The sequence below is a fragment of the Vulpes vulpes genome, unplaced genomic scaffold (assembly GCF_048418805.1).
Source record: "Vulpes vulpes isolate BD-2025 unplaced genomic scaffold, VulVul3 u000000899, whole genome shotgun sequence".
Classification (NCBI taxonomy): domain Eukaryota; kingdom Metazoa; phylum Chordata; class Mammalia; order Carnivora; family Canidae; genus Vulpes; species Vulpes vulpes.
This window is the reverse complement of record NW_027325780.1, coordinates 223,776-241,928: the sequence shown is the minus strand read 5'-3', so window position 1 is coordinate 241,928 and position 18,153 is coordinate 223,776. Positions and strand designations below refer to the sequence as shown.

General features: G+C 35.4%; 1 protein-coding gene across 1 annotated transcript in view; it reads left to right on the top strand.

Annotated features, from left to right (window-relative positions):
* Positions 1-18,153, top strand: part of CFAP299 (cilia and flagella associated protein 299) — a 354,762-nt gene that overhangs the window by 124,704 nt on the left and 211,905 nt on the right. The gene's annotated exons all lie outside the window — the stretch shown is intronic.

Here is an 18,153-nt window from a genome sequence, read left to right as displayed (position 1 = left end):
TTCCAGAAACTGGAATGGGCAATACAAGAGGCAAGTCAAATTTGAAAACTAAGGGGATGTTTTGATTCGGATTTACTGAGTCTGATGTGCTAGCTAGAAAATCCAGGTAGCAGTGTATAGCCAGAAGATGAGTCTGCAGTTCTAGCAAGGGTTCTGGCTAGAAGCACATGAGTAGATAAGATTGCACTCTAAAAAAAAAGAGCTAGGGTTGAGATACTGAACAGAAACCAATGTGTTCAGGAATAAATGAAATGAGAATGTGATGACAAGGTGTCTAGCATATTCTTTCAAGAAGTTGTAGATGAGAAGGAAAAAAATAGTATGGAAGTAAACAGAGGGAGAACCTGTTTCTAAAAAGGGAATTGATTTAATATATTTATAGACTGAATTTGTACAAGGCCAGAAGAAGGTAAGGAAAGGAAAATAATAAAAAATAGAAATCACAGTGGCAACTAATATTAATTATTTGCTAATAGAAAAATATGTTCATTTTGTGTTAGCCACTGTTCTAAAAACTTATGTGCATTATCCTGCTGGAGCCTCAGAATCAAGCAAAATAGGTACTAGGTGAGGTTACTTGGGGCATGAGAGGCTAACTTGAAGTGTATGGCCTTAAACTTAGCACTGCCTGGTACTCAAGCATTCATGTCTCTAAGCACTGTACTGTTCTGCTTCTCATACTTGGAATAAAAGGGATAATGAATAGTGATCCTAAAAACAGTAGTAGACATTAGAACTGAAAACACAAATGGGAAAATAAAGTGCACCAAGTAGTTGGGGATGTTTTAAGAATCTTTGTGCTGGGTTAGAAAGGAATGAGTAAGAGGATATAGAAAATTTCTCACAGCTCTGCTTCTATGAAAATAGAAATAACATTATTTGTATTAATAATGTATGAATCTTAATATTCAGTTGTCAAACACCTAGTCATCAAGTGAGTTTAAATAACTTACTGCTTTTCAAAAATACCTAAATGTGTTGATTGTCCTGAGGAAGTACTAGGCTCCTTTGGCAAGAAGGATTTGAAAGTGATATTTAAAAGTAATTATCCAAATAAATAAATAAATAAATAAATAAATAAATAAAAGTAATTATCCAAAAAATAAAATAAAATAAAAGTAATTATCCAAATTGAATTTAAGTTTAAAAAAATGTAAAAATGAAAAAAATAATTATTCTAGATGTGTCCATTTATCTATGTGGATTTTATGCAGAAAATAGAGTGAGATTTACTGGTGTGTCTTTTTGTTTTGTTTTCCACAAAAGTTTGAGTGTGGTTAATGGGGTAATTGTTAGCAGAAACCTTTTCCTTACAGCAATGTTGGTGGGCTTTAAAATCTTTTGCTCTTAAATTATCCACTCCCCTTTTGTTTTTAACTGTGCAGTATTCACTTGAGAGAAAAAGAAAAAAAATCCCTATTGATTCATACCAGGCTTATAAAACAGAATATGTGCTTCTACTTTTTATAGGCAAATGAAATAGAATGATTATGAACAATGAACTTGCCAACGTGATACTGCTAATCAGCTTGTTTAAACAAAACCCAAATCATGTGCCAAATACCTGCCATCTTGTTAAAGAACAGTTTTGTGTTCTTTGTATGTGGCTAGATTTTATTCCCCAGAGATCTGATGCTATGAAGCTGGAATTCAATTTGTATGTGGTTAGGAATAATATTAGCTCCTAGAAACACTGCCAGGACATATCTTCCCAAACAGGTGTGAGAATGAGGTGGAGTAGAACAACTCTACAGTGTGCTTGAAGAGATGCATAAATAGATTTATTTTTATAATGTCCTTTCAGAAATCTCTTCAGCCTTTTTCATTTACTCAAGTGAATGGCAAGGTTGGGAGATTCTCATCACATAAATTGTATTTTATTTTACTTTACACGATATAGGGGACATCTTTCAGCATTTGTGAATTTTCATTTTTCAAGACACATTTACATATATTTCATGAATCCATACTTGGTTTATTCATTTTTTTTCCTTTCTGTTAACCTATCAAAGAAAATTATGGCACAAAAAATTCTCTTGGAAATGTTGAAGAAATAAATTATTTCCCCACTTTAATATATAGCACTGAGCTATATAAGTGAAATGGAGATAAATGTCTTACCAAATGTCTGAAATGTTGAGGTCAGTCCAGGCTAATCTACATGTCTGTAATGGAGATTAGGTCATTCTAGAAAACTGTATGTTCTGATAAGAACATACAACTATTTTTATTTATTCCTTTTAAAATTATTAGTATTTAGGTAGATTCCAAATTTTACTGAATTTTTTTTCCTGGCTATTTTGAGTCACAATGACTGTTAAGTGAGAGGTAAATGAACCGCAGCAAATATTTTACATTTTATATTTTTAAAAGTAAGCAAAAAGACATTTCAATTAAATTTGCCTATATTAAGTATTTTATCTGAGTTAATTGCTAGTGAGGTTTCAAATCTTGTATCCTGTAACAAATAAGCCTCAATCAGAAAAACTCAAAACTATTCCAGTCGAGTCTGTATTCTGATTCATGAAGTATTTCTGTACTAGCCTTGGAAAAATTGATGGAGTAGAAAAAAAAATGCTTAACTTTTTGGAAAGATACCAGGGGAAGAAATTGTGGTAATTCCATCCTTCATAGTTAGATCAACCTTCAGCTCTACGTACATGCAGATTTTTCCACTTAAGTCTATTTTACTTTCCATGACCTGTCTTGAGTAATGGGACTGGAGAGGAATCTACACCTATCCCTTAACATAAACATAGTGTTTGTCTACTTAATAAAGAAGTTAATAGGTCTTGCTTACTACAGGTTAACCCCAGTTACCATATATGGTATTCTTGTTTATTAAACTGAAATCTTTCTGACCAAATACTGTCTTTGATTGGACCTGGATCTGCTGATAACTAGTACTCTATTATCTCAGAGGAAATGCCAGTATATCAAAGACCTAAGAACAGAATAGCTTGTCCTGTATATTTCCTTATAGCCAATGAAGTGCTAATATAGCTCGTAGATTATTGAAATGATACTGTAATCAGCATAGCTTAATCCTATGCAGAATAATAGCATCTTTCTTATGAACCAGGGATGAAAATTTTAAGAAATAAAAGTTTAAATTAAGTTCTGAGAAATAAGACCTATAAACAAATGGAAGTATCAGTAGAAATATATAGAAATATCTGCTAGAATCATTCCTCTTCAGTCTCTGCCCATCTCTTCTCTGTTCTTTTGTTCCCCTGAATTCCCTGACATCTATAAGACTGATTCCCTGTTGCTGTCCATCTGTCCCTCTGTAATTACCAGTGCATAAATAATCTTGGCCCTATACTTCCATCCAGAAAAACAATCTAATTTCTGTTTGGCTATTACAGAGAAATTCCATCTGTTTTCCAATCTGAAAAACCAGAAATTGACCCATGCACATTTGTTTGTTATTAGAAACATATAACATCTTTTCTCAGGTCACTTGTCCTTAAATTATAGTGCTTTTTGGAAAACACTCCTTGCCTCTGTTGTTTGCACACTATCACTGAATTTAACAGGCTTTTGATGGGTTGTATATATAAGTGGCAGATTTTAGTAACCCAGGAAAAGCCCATACTGTGTGATGGCATGAGCCTGGACCAGGTACTCACCTGCCTCGGCAATACAGCCTCTTCCATTTTAGTTCAAACCCTACTCTGAGCCGCCTTTCTTATTTTAAGAATTAAACAAGTTCATAAATGTAAAGCATATAGAACAGTATCTAGAACATAGCAACCAATAAGTGTCAGCTTTCAATTGCTGTGGATAGTTAAGTACATACCAGTTCAGCCCATGGACTTTGCTTCAGCAGGCACCCAAAACACTATTACACACCATAACTCTATGACAAAGTTCAGAAGGAATATATATTTAATTCATATGAATCATATTATATATAATTTCTAAAAAGCATATCTGTTTGTAAGGCCAAACAATTGGTTCAGTAAGTTCCCTATTATAGTCACCATAACCTTGAGAAAGAATCATAACTCAAGAAGCCCACAGGAAATTTTAGTAGTGATGATAAGCGATTACTTCTCATTCTTTTAGCTGAAATATCTTTTATCAGTGGCTTATTTACACACTCAGATTTCTCTTCACCGTCTTTCATATATTATGTGAAATATAACATGAAGGCGTCAGTTCTGATAGTGGTGAAGAAAGCTATTAATTGTCATGTGATAAGGACATTGATAATTAAATTTGGTCTAAAGGCAGAAGAATATAATAGCAAGAAATAAGTGAAAGGTGTCAAAGGAAACAAGGGGATGTGACTGAGAACAGTAGCTAAGGTCCCTTGCCCATTTTCCTGAATTTAAAGTGTTTAAATTTAATATTAAATTTAAATATTTTGGTGGCTTAGAGGCTGTAACATATTTGTTTTCTTAAAAATAACTACAGTGAAATGATTGAATATTCTATATGGATATTTATATTCAGAGCCCTCTTCACCCTTTCATATTCTACTTTCCCAGTTCTTTTCCCTAGTCTTCCCCTACAAGTGTACAGTTCTATCACCCAGCAAGTATATTTCCCTCCAAACGTGTCCTTTGGTCTTACCTTTGCTCTTCTATTTCCATGGCTATCTTAGCCTATCTTCGGCTGACAATATCCAGCTCATTTCCTTATAAATCTAGATTAAGAAAAACTAAGAAATCAGTGACTAGAGAAAGAAAGAAAGCAGAAAATATAGATTATTTATTTAGAAGTATGTTAGTCAAAAAAAGAGAGAGAGAAAGAGAAAGATGGAATAACATGGAGAACCCTCAAGGGAGATTTCCTTTATCTTTTTTTTCTTTAGTCCTTATGGATATATAGAACTTTGCTTTAGACTGAGAAAAATAAATTAATACAGAAGAATAAAAAGATTTTATGTACTGGAAAAATGAGAAAGTTTGAGAGAGAAAATCTGGAGGAAGTGAAAATAAATTGAATCAATGATAAGGATGGGTGGGTATCTAGAGTTAGAAGGCAGATGATAAGTCTTCAGAGAGATACAGGCAAGTTATTTCTCTGCTCTGTGAAGTAAGGAGGAACATAGAGATGAAGATAGAGATACAGGAAAGGTAAAGAGTTTGAGTGAACACATTAGGATGGTCTGCATCTTCTCAGTAGCAAAGCTGCTGAAAATGAGAAATTCAGGATTGGGGTTGGACCCTTAAGAAGAGTAGAAAAGTTCTGGAAGAGCTATCATAGGAAATAAGATAGGTTGTCAGCTGAATTTAAGGAATGAAAGTTAAATTGAAGACCTAGTTGAGATTAGATACATATAGAGATGATGCAGGCAGTAGTTAAGGAATCTCTTATTTTGTTCATTTCTATGATTAGGATCATGATAGATATAGCAGATAACAGGTATAATTAAATGTCAGTGTTATTGTTGGCAAAAGATTAAACATTCCTGAAATTGCAGAAGCAGCATGCCTTTCTTCAAGCCATTCATTTTAATAAAAAGCATAAATATTGGTTGCCAAAACCATCTCATATAATAGACCTGCCTGTCCTAGGTAGAACTATATCTGCAGATGTACTAAGCATTTCTGATAATTCAGTCAATTCTAACTTACTTTATTTTGTAAAATTTTGATATCCATGGTTTTATATTATTAGTGTTGTCAGTTAAGTAGACTAAGACTACAGGATTAAGTGGTTATTATGCCATTTTATATGTAATGATGAAACTAGATAAGGCTCACTCAATTTTTCTAAGACAGGAAAGCATAGAATTATTGTCTGTTTTTTTTCTCTTTAGTCTTTATTTAAATTCCAGTTAGTTAACATACAATGTAATTTTAGTTTTGGGTGTATAATTTAGTGATTCAGTACTTCAACAGGTTCAAGGAGAAACTAGAGGTGGGATGATGACAGTGAAGTCAGAAGTGGTGCAGGCATTGTAGAGAGATAAGAGGGTTGGGAGTTTTGTCTGGAAAGAAGATAGGGAGAAAATGCAACCTCTTCTTTGCCTATATCCTCTATTACATAATAATAGAGTAGTAGTAATTGCTATAAAAAAATGACCACAAAAAAAGACCACAATATTTATAATTGCTTAAAAAGTTAAAAGTTTCTTTTCTTGCTCACATAACAGTCCTGAGTTATTCTAGGTTAGTGTAAAGTAGAAGATAATCTATTCCACTTAGTCATTCAGGGACCCAGGTTAATGAGGTCTCTATCATCTTCAGGATGTGGCTTCTAAGATCATGTTGTTACCTCCTAACAAAGGGAAAAATGAGAAGGATTATGGAAATTGGCTTATGGGAGGTTTGATGGGTCAGTCTAGAAGTGTTGCACATTGATTATGCTGTTATTTCATTATCTAGAACTCCAACATGTGGACAAATCATTTGCAAAGCAAGCTGAGAATGTAATCTAGTAGTGTGCCTGGTGAAGAGAGGTATGGAACAACTCTGTTTCATATGCAGTGCCATACTAACTGCTGAGTAAGAGGGGTAGCAGCAACTGCTATACTGGCCTAATAGGGAAAGCTGTCTGCTACCTAACCCCCATCTCCACTTCATGATTGGGAACACTTGGCTGGTTTCCTCATGGTTCTTATTTGAAGACATAGTAAAATTAAGAAATAATCAGTTAGCCTTATTATCTAATATTTAGAGACTATTGAATATAATTAGAATTCACTTACTCAGTGTCATTATAAATGACCATTAGTGATGACAAGGCAGTATGGAAAATTCTTGTTCCTCCAAGTATACAAAGTTTTATTCCCACTATTACTGGCAACTGTAAAAGTAATGAGTGCATTTGGTTGGGCCAATGAATGAGGAATGGATTTTACATTTTGAAATGGTTGAAATAAAATCAAAAGACTATTTCATGACACATGAAAGTTGTATTAAAATTGCAGTGCACACAAATAAATTTTTATTAGAATATAGCCATGCTCATCTGTTTACATATTATCTATGGCTGTTTATGCACTACAGTGAAAAGTTGTGTAGCCATGACAGAGACTGTATTACTTCTCGTTGTTGTACTACTAACTCGTCAGTGTACTACCAATCACAATGACAGAGTGTTAATGCTGTGGTCTTTCAAATGCAACCGTATGATCATATGATAGCATTGATAAAGCATTGTCTTTGTTATGCGGTGGTTCTTTTTTTAATATTTTATTTATTTATTCATGAGAGACACAGAAAGAGAGAGAGAGAGAGAGAGAGAGAGAGAGGCAGAGACACAGACAGAGGGAGGAGCAGGCTCCATGCAAGGGAGCCTGACATGGGACTCGATCCTGGGTCTCCAGGATCATGCCCTGGACCGAAGGTGGCGCTAAAGCGCTGAGCCACCAGGGCTGCCCTTATGCAGTGGTTCTGTTGTTGCACTTTAGTGATACAACATATATTAACATCACTAAACTAAGTACCCATCAAAATATTCCCAACTCATAAGAAAACAATAAGAAAAATTAGGAAACTGAAATGGAATATCTCATCATAGCAGAATTTCTTTACCAAGGTAAAAAATGGAAACGAACCTGTAACCAAAGTAAATTTCTGAGCCACTCATTTCTTAGTCAAGCAAAGGAAGCTATTTGCTGTTGTTGAGTTAATTGAATTGTGTTTGAAGTAGCTGAAGAAATTTGTCCAGAGGAAAAAAAAAAACTCCTTTAAGACTATTAGCCTCTTTGTAAGAACAGTTGCTGAAAGAATTGTGGATGTTGGGAGCAACATAACAGTCAATTGAAAAACAAAGCAAATGATTTTGAGTGGTTTCCATGACTACTGATCAACCAACAGATGTTAATTGATACTGCTCAGTTGCTCAGCAACAGATACTGTTGCTTATTGTGGAGTCAGTGGCAAGTGTAAAGTGACTGAAGAATTAGCCCCTGTGAATACTCTGCATGGAACATCCAAGGCAATAAATTTTTGAAGAAGTTTAGAAAACACTAATATAGTACAGCCTGACATGGAATCAGCTAAGATATTATAACTAACGGTGTCAACGATATTATACATATCTATACGAGCAGATAAAGGATTGATTGTACAGATTACAATTTGTAGAAATGAAAATATGTTTAAGATATTACTCATTAGTAGATACCTTCTGTAAAATATTTGAATCTATAGTGTATTATTGAACCAATAGCGTTCAGTGGTGAGCTGCTTTCATTCTATGGCTTTATCCATTGTCAATTCCATTATTTTTGTCAGAAATAAAAACTGAATATCCTAAGTTGCCCCACCATGCAGCAGTTGAATGGTTAACAGTGGTCATGTTTTATTGTAGTTTTCTTTTTTATCACGGCTGAAGCTGAATACTTTTCTGATGGAAAGAAGACTTTTGAACTACTATTTCTTCTTTTATTATTATTGGAGCTCAATTTGCCAACATATAGCATAACACCCAGTGCTCATCCCATCAAATGCCCCCCCTCAGTGCCCATCACCCAGTAACCCCAAGCCCCCAGCCACCTTCTTTTCCACTACCCCTTGTTCATTTCCCAGAGTTAGGAGTCTCTCATGTTCTGTCATCCTCACTGATATTTTCACTCATTTTCTCTGTGGCCAAGTTCAAGAAGGGTGTTACCTGTGTTTTCCTTTAGGATTTTGATGAATCTTGTCTCACATTTAGATCTTTCATCCATTTTGAGTTTATCTTTATGTCTGCTGTAAGAGAATGGTCTAGTTTCATTCTTCTACATGTGGCTGTCCAATTTTCCCAGCACCATTTATTGAAGAGACTGTCTTTTTCCAGTGGATAGTCTTTCCTGCTTTGTCAAATACTGGTTGACCATAGAGTTGAGGGTCCATTTCTGGATTCTCTATTCTGTTCCACTGATCTATGTGTCTGTTTCTGTGCCAGTACCACACTGTCTTGATGATCACAGCTTTGTAGTACAACCTGAAATCCAGCACTGTTATGCCCCCGGCTCTGGTTTTCTTTTTTAATATTCCCCCTGGCTATTCAGGGTCTTTTCTGATTCCACACAAATCTTAAGATTATTTGCTCCAACTCTCTGAAGAAAGTCCATGGTATTTTGATAGGGATTACATTAAATGTATAGATTGCCCTGGGTAGCATTGACATTTTCACAATATTAATTCTTCCAATCCATGAGCATGGAATGTTTTTCCACCTCTTTGGGTCTTTCTCAATTTCTTTCGGAAGTGTTCTGTAGTTTTTAGGGTACAGATCCTTTACCTCTTTGGTTAGGTTTATTCCTAGGTATCTTATGCTTTTGGGTGCATTTGTAAATGGGATTGACTCCTTAATTTCTCTTTCTTCAGTCTCATGGTTAGTGTATAGAAATACCACTGATTTCTAGGCATTGATTTTGTATCCTGCCACACTGCCAAATTGCTGTATGAGTTCTAGCAATCTTGGGGTGGAATCTTTTGGGTTTTCTATGCACAGTATCATGTCATCTGCAAATAGGGAGAGAGGGAACATTCCTCAGCATCTTAAAAGCCATCTACGAAAAGCCCACAGCAAATATCATTCTTAGTGAGGAAACACTGGGAGCTTTTCCCTTAAGATCAGGAACACGACAGGGATTTCCACTCTCACCGTTGCTATTCAACATAGTACTAGAAGTCTGAACCACTATTTCAAATATTAAGTAATTTTGGCTGTCAGCTTTGCTTCAGACTTGATAATGCTTCTTAATGGATTCAACTTAATAAGCAAAATGGTGCTTAAATGTGAAATTATAATCCAGTAAAGTCATTTCAACAATAACTCACATTGTTTGAATGTTTTTATTTTCTCATTGCTGTGTAGCGAATTACCAGAAACTATGCAGCTTAAAGCAAAACCCATTTATCAACTTACACTTCTATATGCTGGAATCAAGGTGTCAGCCAGGCAAGTTCTCCTGTAGACACTATAGGGGAAAATCCACTTCCAAGATCACTCTTGCCCTTTGTAGAATTCAGTTCCTTTCAGTTAGAGCACAGAAAATCAAGTGTCCTTGATGATTTCAGCCAAAAGACACTGTCAGCATGAGGAGGCTGCTCACATTCCTTGCTACCTGGCCTTCTCCAACTTAAAGCCAGTAATGGTGCACCAAATCCTTCAGACTTCCTCTATCTTTGACCTCTACACCAAGTTTAAAGAGCTCAGGTGGTCAGGTCTAATCGTTCAAGTAAAATCCAACCTATTCACAGTCCCAGAGATCAAACAGCATGTGTATACTTGAAGGTGAAGATGTTGGGGGTCATCTTGAAATACTGCCTACCACATACAAGCAACATCAGGCTGCTCTGCACCCTTCTTGTCCTGTCAGAAGGCAAAATGAAAACTGAGATCTTTGTTTCCACACAAATTTGCAGCAGATATATTTTATTAGCTCAGACTTCAAATCCAGTACTGTTTTTCGGACTTCTATGTAAGGACGGAGGAAATTTTCATACTTAAAAATCCATTTAACAGTGTAATTGAGAAGCTTCTACATAACTTTCAATTGAAAGTGATTAATCAGCAATGTGATAATGTGTTAAAAGGAAAATATCAGAATATAAGAGAATTCTATAAATGTCTTCAAATAACGAATATGCTCAATTAAAGTCATATTTTTGTGCATTTATACCAGTCTTTTGGCAATATCTGTGTGAAAAGACATTTTCAAGTATAAGATATGTAAAATCTTATTGCATATCAAGCTCTATTCCAATCTGTAATCATGAAAACGGTATGGTACTGGCACAAAATAGACATGAAGATCAATGGAACAGAATAGAGAACCCAGAAATGGACCTTCAACTTTATGGTTAACTCATCTTTGACAAAGCAGGTCATTCTCTAAACGTTACATGTTTGATCAGCATTCCATGCCTATACCATTCTCTCTTACCTGAAAGAGTTACATGCTCTGCAATCTTCTCTTTTATCTTTTAAGAGCCAGTTACATTATTAAACCATTCTATGAAGCCGTTTCTGACTCTCCTAACAGATTTAGTTGTTCCTATCCCAGCAGGTTCCTGATAGCTCTCATATTATTGCATTCCATATTATATGTTTACATTTGTCTTCAATGCCTAGAACATGAATTTTCCAAATATAGACTCCAAATCTTACTAATGTGTATATTTTCTGCTTCTTTCACTTTGCTTGGAACATAGTAGTTATATTTAGAAAATGTTCACTAAAGAAAGAAAACCATGAAACACTTTATCCCCTAATACAAGATTTATTTATTATTACTTTTTAATAGTAACCATGATTTCCAGGAGACTCTCTGCTGGATTTACAAAAATTAATCACTCTCACTGTTGGAAGCAGAATAATTTGGTTAAGTAAATTTGGCTAGAAAAAGGAAAAAAAAGTTTAGAGTCCAACTAGTGATTCCAATTCAGATTACTTTTGTAAAAAGTAATCATCAGTTCTGCAGTTCTGCTGTGAATGAGGAAATATTCAGTAAAGGCCAAAGACTAGGGTAGTATATATTTGCTCTATTTTTTTTTAAACAGCAAGAAAAAAAGATGATATTATAAAATAAAACCCTATATCAAACTGAGAGTTCTAAGGTTTACACTTTTGTGAGTTTCTTTTGGTACCCATAAATATCCACATATAAATTTGGCCCTCACCTTTTAATCTAAGTCTATATAAAGAGATACGGTATTTCTTGCACTTCATTCAGTACAACTGAAAAGTAGAAGGAACTCAACAGTTATGTCAACTATTAGATGGTTGAATGAAAGAGTGACTGAATCTATCTTCTTCAAGTAAATTAATAGCAAACACTTTCTCTTCACCCATCAATTATGTTTACTTTCAGTAACTTCAACATTTGTAAAATGACATTCTTAAAGGTCTGATCTCATAATTTCTTGTTCTTCTTGGCTCATTTAGGTTCCCTGCCAACTTCTGTAGTTACCCACTTGCAAGACTGTTCTGTGTGTCATTCAAAACTGCTTATCTCCAGTATCACTAACTTTGTAAAGCAATAAGCTCTCAATTAACACACCTAGTGTCTTTTATCATATCTTTTTATAATTATAATCTTTATTTTCACCATTAATCTACCTTCTTCACTTTGACATTTAGATTGCCTCTACTTTAGGCCATGCCCGAGTTATCACTTATTAGGACTATCTAGGGCATATATAACCTCACTATTACTATAAGTCAATAGCTCACCTTGTTACTATTGATTTATTTCACAGTGTTTCTTAATTCCCACTCTTTTGGTCCTAGGCATAGACAATAAATTCTAGAGCCCCAAATATCTTGTTCACCTTTATTTCTTTATCTTATCTGGATAGTAATCCCTTGATTTCCAACATTGAATATTTTAAAACTCCATTGATTGAGTCACACATGTCACTGAATTATAATTATCTATACAAATACAAAATTGGAGTAAAAGAACATTTTCTTATAGTTTAAGAAAGTACCATTGTACATGTCCTTTGCCGCAGCTACTCTTACTGGGTTGAATTAGATGATGTGATCTTTGGAGGCAAGAGAATTTTAAGAATCTCATGAGGAACTTTCTGAAGGTCCAGGTAACATAAATCAGGAGCTATCTATTGTTATCCTCCATGAGGGACAGGTAGTTTTAAGCTTGGGACTGTTATTTCCAAATCAGGAAATCCAGTCCCAGTATCAATAGCAATCAGGAATAGTAACTTTGCTGGTATATATCCAAATGGCAGCTACTTACCAGCAAACCTAACTCTTGGCAAGTTTTTCATCTAAGTTCCTTCATTTTTGTGATTTTCTGTTCGACTGTTTGATGTACATACAAGATTTACTATTAGATTTCAATGGGCTCTCCTTTTGAGCTGACTAGAAAGAAAGGACTGACCTGTCTATGCATCATGCTTTTACATTTTTGTTACCTTTACATACCACCTAGGTAAGAGTTCAATCCTAGTAGGAGACTAGTATGTTGTCTTTTTGCTCTTTATGTGACTATGTTCTAGATTCATACTGCTTTACTAAATGTAAGTAAAAATGATTCCAACATTCAGCCTGATGCCTGACATTTTCTTTATTAGATTCAATGTACTGCTTACATTTCAAATTATACTATTCATAGAGAAATTCATTTGGGAAAAAATGGTGGTTGGTATTTTTCTTATAAGGCTTGCAAGGACTCTAAATTAGTGTAAAATATTTCTGAATGAAATATCTTTAGCATTTAACATACTGAAAAGAGTATATATGGACCTAACCAAACAGCTTTCTTTTAATGGGAAGAGTCACTTAGGCAATTTTCAAAGTTTAGTTATACTATAAACTTTCTCTGTAGGATCACTGACAAACAGAAACAATCCAAATAATAGCATGGTTAAAAACAAATAATATTTAAAGCTGATACCATCATGAGAAAGTGTCCTTGAATTTAAACTTTTAGTTACCGAAACCAAAAGCACAATATAAAATTTTGTAATAGATGACAATAAGCATTGTTTTTTAAAAGATTTTATTTATTTATTCATGAGAGACAGAGAGAGAGAGAGAGAGAGAGAGAGAGAGGCAGAGACACAAGCAGAGGGAGAAGCAGGCTCCACATAAGGAGCCCTATGTGGGACTCGATCCTGAGACTCTGGGATCATGCCCTGAGTGGAAGGCAGATGCTCAACCACTGACCACCCAGGCAGGCATCCCAGACAATAGACATTGTTTTCAAATGTAAAGAAAAACATCTTTAACGATTTATATGGGGAACCAGTGTATCCTTTAACTTGCCATTCAGTCTGTAGAATATCAGCCTTAAACCTGCAGAAGTCACACAAAATAAGTATCAACTCTGTTTTTACTATTATAAATACTATGGCTATTAACACTTCTCCTTTGTTTTTCCAATAGCTGGAAAAAGTATACTAAACCAAAATGAGCCTAATAGATGCTTTAACTAAAAGCAAATATATTCCTATAGCCAAATCCTTTTACATTTAGAGACCAGTTAGTAGCTAGAAAAAAACATTTTTCTTTTTTAGAGTTTAACAGTTTTACCCTTCCAGCTGTTTTACATTTGTTAAAGGATGTGGCTCTTCTAAAAGACATTTCGACTTACAGCCTCTCTGTTGTATGGATAAATGAAAGCAAATGATGCTGTTGTAAAGCATAAAGACAAAAACAATGTTGCCAAGTTTGCAAACAATTATAAACCTGTAATACATATAAATAATCTGGGTTAAGTATCAAGGTTGTCAGAAGCACTGTTATATAGTGCTGCCTTTTCATTCATAGTTTGATATAAATCACTACACCTATGTTTAAGAAACTTTATTAAGCTAGTTTCTTCACAAGTTAAGTTGCTTTCTCAATTTGAACAGATTCATGTTTCACTTTATCCCTAGTATTTCAGATGCTAAACAATCTGATTCATCAGGGGCCCATGGTATTGTGTCATCTGTAAGCTAGATAAAATGTAACACAAACACGAACTGGGTCCTTGGGGTCATTAGGCACAGGGTTGAATAGACAGGTTGATCAAAATTTTGTTTTGTTAAGTCAACACTTCATACAGTGATTCATATTTCATTCATGTTTGTGACAACGTGCAAAAATCTTGGTAGATTGATCAATGTTGTATTAGCTCAAGACATATCTGAGGAAGATAAAAAGATAGGGAAGGAGTTTGGGCCAGTCTATAGTGGGGACCCTCATTTTACTTAAAATTCCTTTAGCCTAATACAACTTTGGCTTTAGTAATATGAATATGTTTCAAGGTATAGCAGAGCACAATAACCAAAGGCATGTACTCTGGAGCAGGCTTCCATGTCTTATGGCTGTGTGACCTCAGGCAAGTCATTTAATGACTGTCTTCCTCAACTTCTTCATCTGTAAGGTGGGAATAATAGTAGCACCTACTTTCTCATGTAGAAATTAAATGAATTATTATATGGAAAGTCCTTATGAGAATTATTAAGCACATAGTGAATGTTTGTGACTATCACTGCTGTTATTCAGCCAGTTATACAATATACAGCACCTGTATACTTATTATTTATGGCTATACATATACAATAAGTAGTGCATGACTATCTGAATTTTCGTATCTCTGATAAGCAATTAAAATCAGTGGTTTATAGCAGCCATGTCCACAATAGCCAAACTGTGGAAGGAGCCTCGGTGTCCACCGAAAGATGAAAGGATAAAGAAGATGTGGTCTATGTATACAATGGAATATTACTCAGCCATTAGAAACGACAAATACCCACCATTTGCTTCCACATGGATGGAACTGGAGGGTATTGTGCTGAGTGAAGCAAGTTAATCGGAGAAGGACAAACATCATATGGTCTCATTCATTTGGGGAATATAAAAAATAGTGAAAGGGAATAAAGGGGAAAGAAGAGAAAATGAGTGAAAATATCAGTGAGGATGACAGAACATGAGAGACATCTAACTCTGGGAAACGAACAAGGGATAGTGGAAAGGGAGGTGGGCGGGGGGATGGGGTGACTGAGTGACAGGCACTGAGGGGGGCACTTGACGTGATGAGCACTGGGTGTTATGCTACATGTTGGCAAATTGAACTCCAATAAAAAAATAAAAAAGAAAAATAAATAAATAAAATAAAATCAGTGGTTATTAGGCAACTATCAAATTCATCTGAATGCCAGCTGGCGATACTGATCTCAGAACAATCAGGAAGATAAATCAGAATTGAACTACATAAGATAGCGGTGATGATAATGTAGCTGAAAGAAATTTGGAGGAGTTAGAAACTGAAGCTTAAACAGGGAAGAAGACTCCGTAAACAGTTCTCTCCAGAATTGAAACATTAGAAGAACGTGAGCTGGGAGAGCAGTTTATCTGAACTTCCTTATTTGAGGCCCAGTGTGGAGATAGATGAAGTTGTTTTCTCGTTGGCCAGGATGGTTAAGGAAAGAGATTTAACTTTGTCCAAAGAAAGCAACATGCAGAAACCAGAAAAGAAATTAGATTTTTTAGGGATTCCAGAAAGAGACAAACTTGAGACTGAAAGAAAGAAACTCAGGTAAACACCCTAGGGAAGTAGATTCTGATTCCTACTCTGCCACTAAAGCTGCTGAGTGATTAGGACAAGTAACAATCTCTCTGGGCATTGACTTTCTCACTTTTTTTTTTTTTAAAGATTTTGTTTACTTGAGAGAGAGAGAGAGAGAGAATGAGCAGGGGTTGGAGGGGCAGAGGGAGAAGCAAACTCCCCCACTGAGCAGGGAGGCCAATGCAGGGCTCCATCCCAGGACCCTGGGATCATGACCTGAGCCAGAGGCAGATGCGTAACTGATTGAGCCACCAAGGCACCCCAAATTTATTACTTTTCAAATAATTGTGTTAATATCAAGCATTACAGGGTATCCTATCAAAGAAAGTATCCTTTCATCCATTTGTTCTTTGAGGGCCTACTGTGTGCCAAACACTGATGTGTGTTGGGGGATGTGGTGAGCCAGCTGTTGAGTTGGGGGCTAGGAGAAGGTATATGAACCAACTATTCAAGGATATGCAGGAGCTAACCTGATAGGAGAAGAGAGAGCAGAAAGACTGGAACAAATGCATGGAGATTACTTAGAGGACTAAAGGTTAGTGACATCAATGGGTCATAAAATAAAAAGAAGAGATTGGAGAGTTGGGCAAAAGCTTGGCTACAAGAACCCTGTTAATAGGCTTGATCCCCTGGAGGGGGTCATTGAGGAGATGGAAGTCAGGAGGGTTGTGTTTCAGTTGTGCAACAGGCAGCTATGTATACCTTTGAGAAGAGAACTATTAGACTTTTAGGCAAAGGCCAGGCAGGGGATGATGGTGATGTGAACATGGCTGTTTTTATTCCATAGAGAATAAATTGTTTTCTGTAACATGAGAAGAAATTTTAGGATATCAGAAGAATCCTGCAAAAGGTATCACCAAGAGCAACAATGGTAACATTACTAGCCACCAGAATTTATAGAGCACTTACTACGTACCAGGCACTCTACCAAGACTACAAGCTCCAGTATAATCCGTACTATAACTTTGTGAGTTAGGTACTCTTATTATCACCATATTAGGAGAAGGTCACACAACTAGAAAAAGGGTGAGCTGAGACTCAAAGCCAGATCTTTTTTAGAGCTATGGTCTTAACTACTATGGTATACAATTAAACGCATTTAATTTATAACTTTAAGTTTTCATAAAATAATAAAATAATGGTTTTCGGATTAAAAACTGAATAGATTTATCATTATTTCAGTAATCAAAGTAAATGGATCTTGTGACTCTTGCCCTTGGCAAGAGACACTTCCATTCCAAGTTTGCATTCATTTTGATGGGTGCCTGAACTCCAGAGAAGGAAACTGCTCTTACCCAAATAGACTTAAAGCCACAAAGCAGGCTCTATGAAACTTATGAAGTTGTAAACACACACACACACACACACACACACACACACACCAAACAAACAAATAGAAAAGATTTATGAAGTAGTGGGATATATCTTCAGCACTTATCTTTTCACCTTATTTCTTGTTGACTTTTATCCTTGTCCAAGCTAGTTATCTGTGATCTAGTGCTGTCTCCCAAGTTCTTGGAATAAAAATTATCTGAGAAACTGATTTGAATAGCTATATTTGTTAGTGACTCAGTGGGATATTTCTCTGGGAAGATGTTTTTGTAGAAGAGTGGGCCATAGAGAGAGAGAGTAAGAGAAGGGAAAAGAGGGGGGGAAAGAGGCCTTTGGAAAAAGCAGCTTCCTAAAAGGACTAACTCTAATTTTTAAAGAGTCATCTGGTATGATGAATTTAAGCATTCAGGTCACGTAATAAATAATCCTTGTGAGATTCTGTCCTTCAAAGCAGACTTCTGATTATAGTTTGACTTCCACTGTGGTTGGACTTCCTGAAAAGAATGTTCTGGGTAAAAGATGAAGTACCTGGATATATGGGTAGTCATAGTTCTCTATTTTAATCCTTAAAAAAAGCATCTAGTTTTATTTATTTATTATATATCTACAGCTTTGGTTAATGTGAGTTAATTCCACAAATGGTTCCAGAATGCTCACAAATCAAATTTCTAAGTTCAAGACACAGAGGTTAGGTCTGGAGTCATGGAGAATCCATCAGGGGAAAAATGTTCTCCTGTAATGCTGTTGGACAGTTGTCCAATTTGTTTTTCTATGTTAGACCCTTACCTTGATATGTGCTCCTTGCCTTTGGAAAGTCTTACAAGACCTGTTAAGAAAGTCAGATT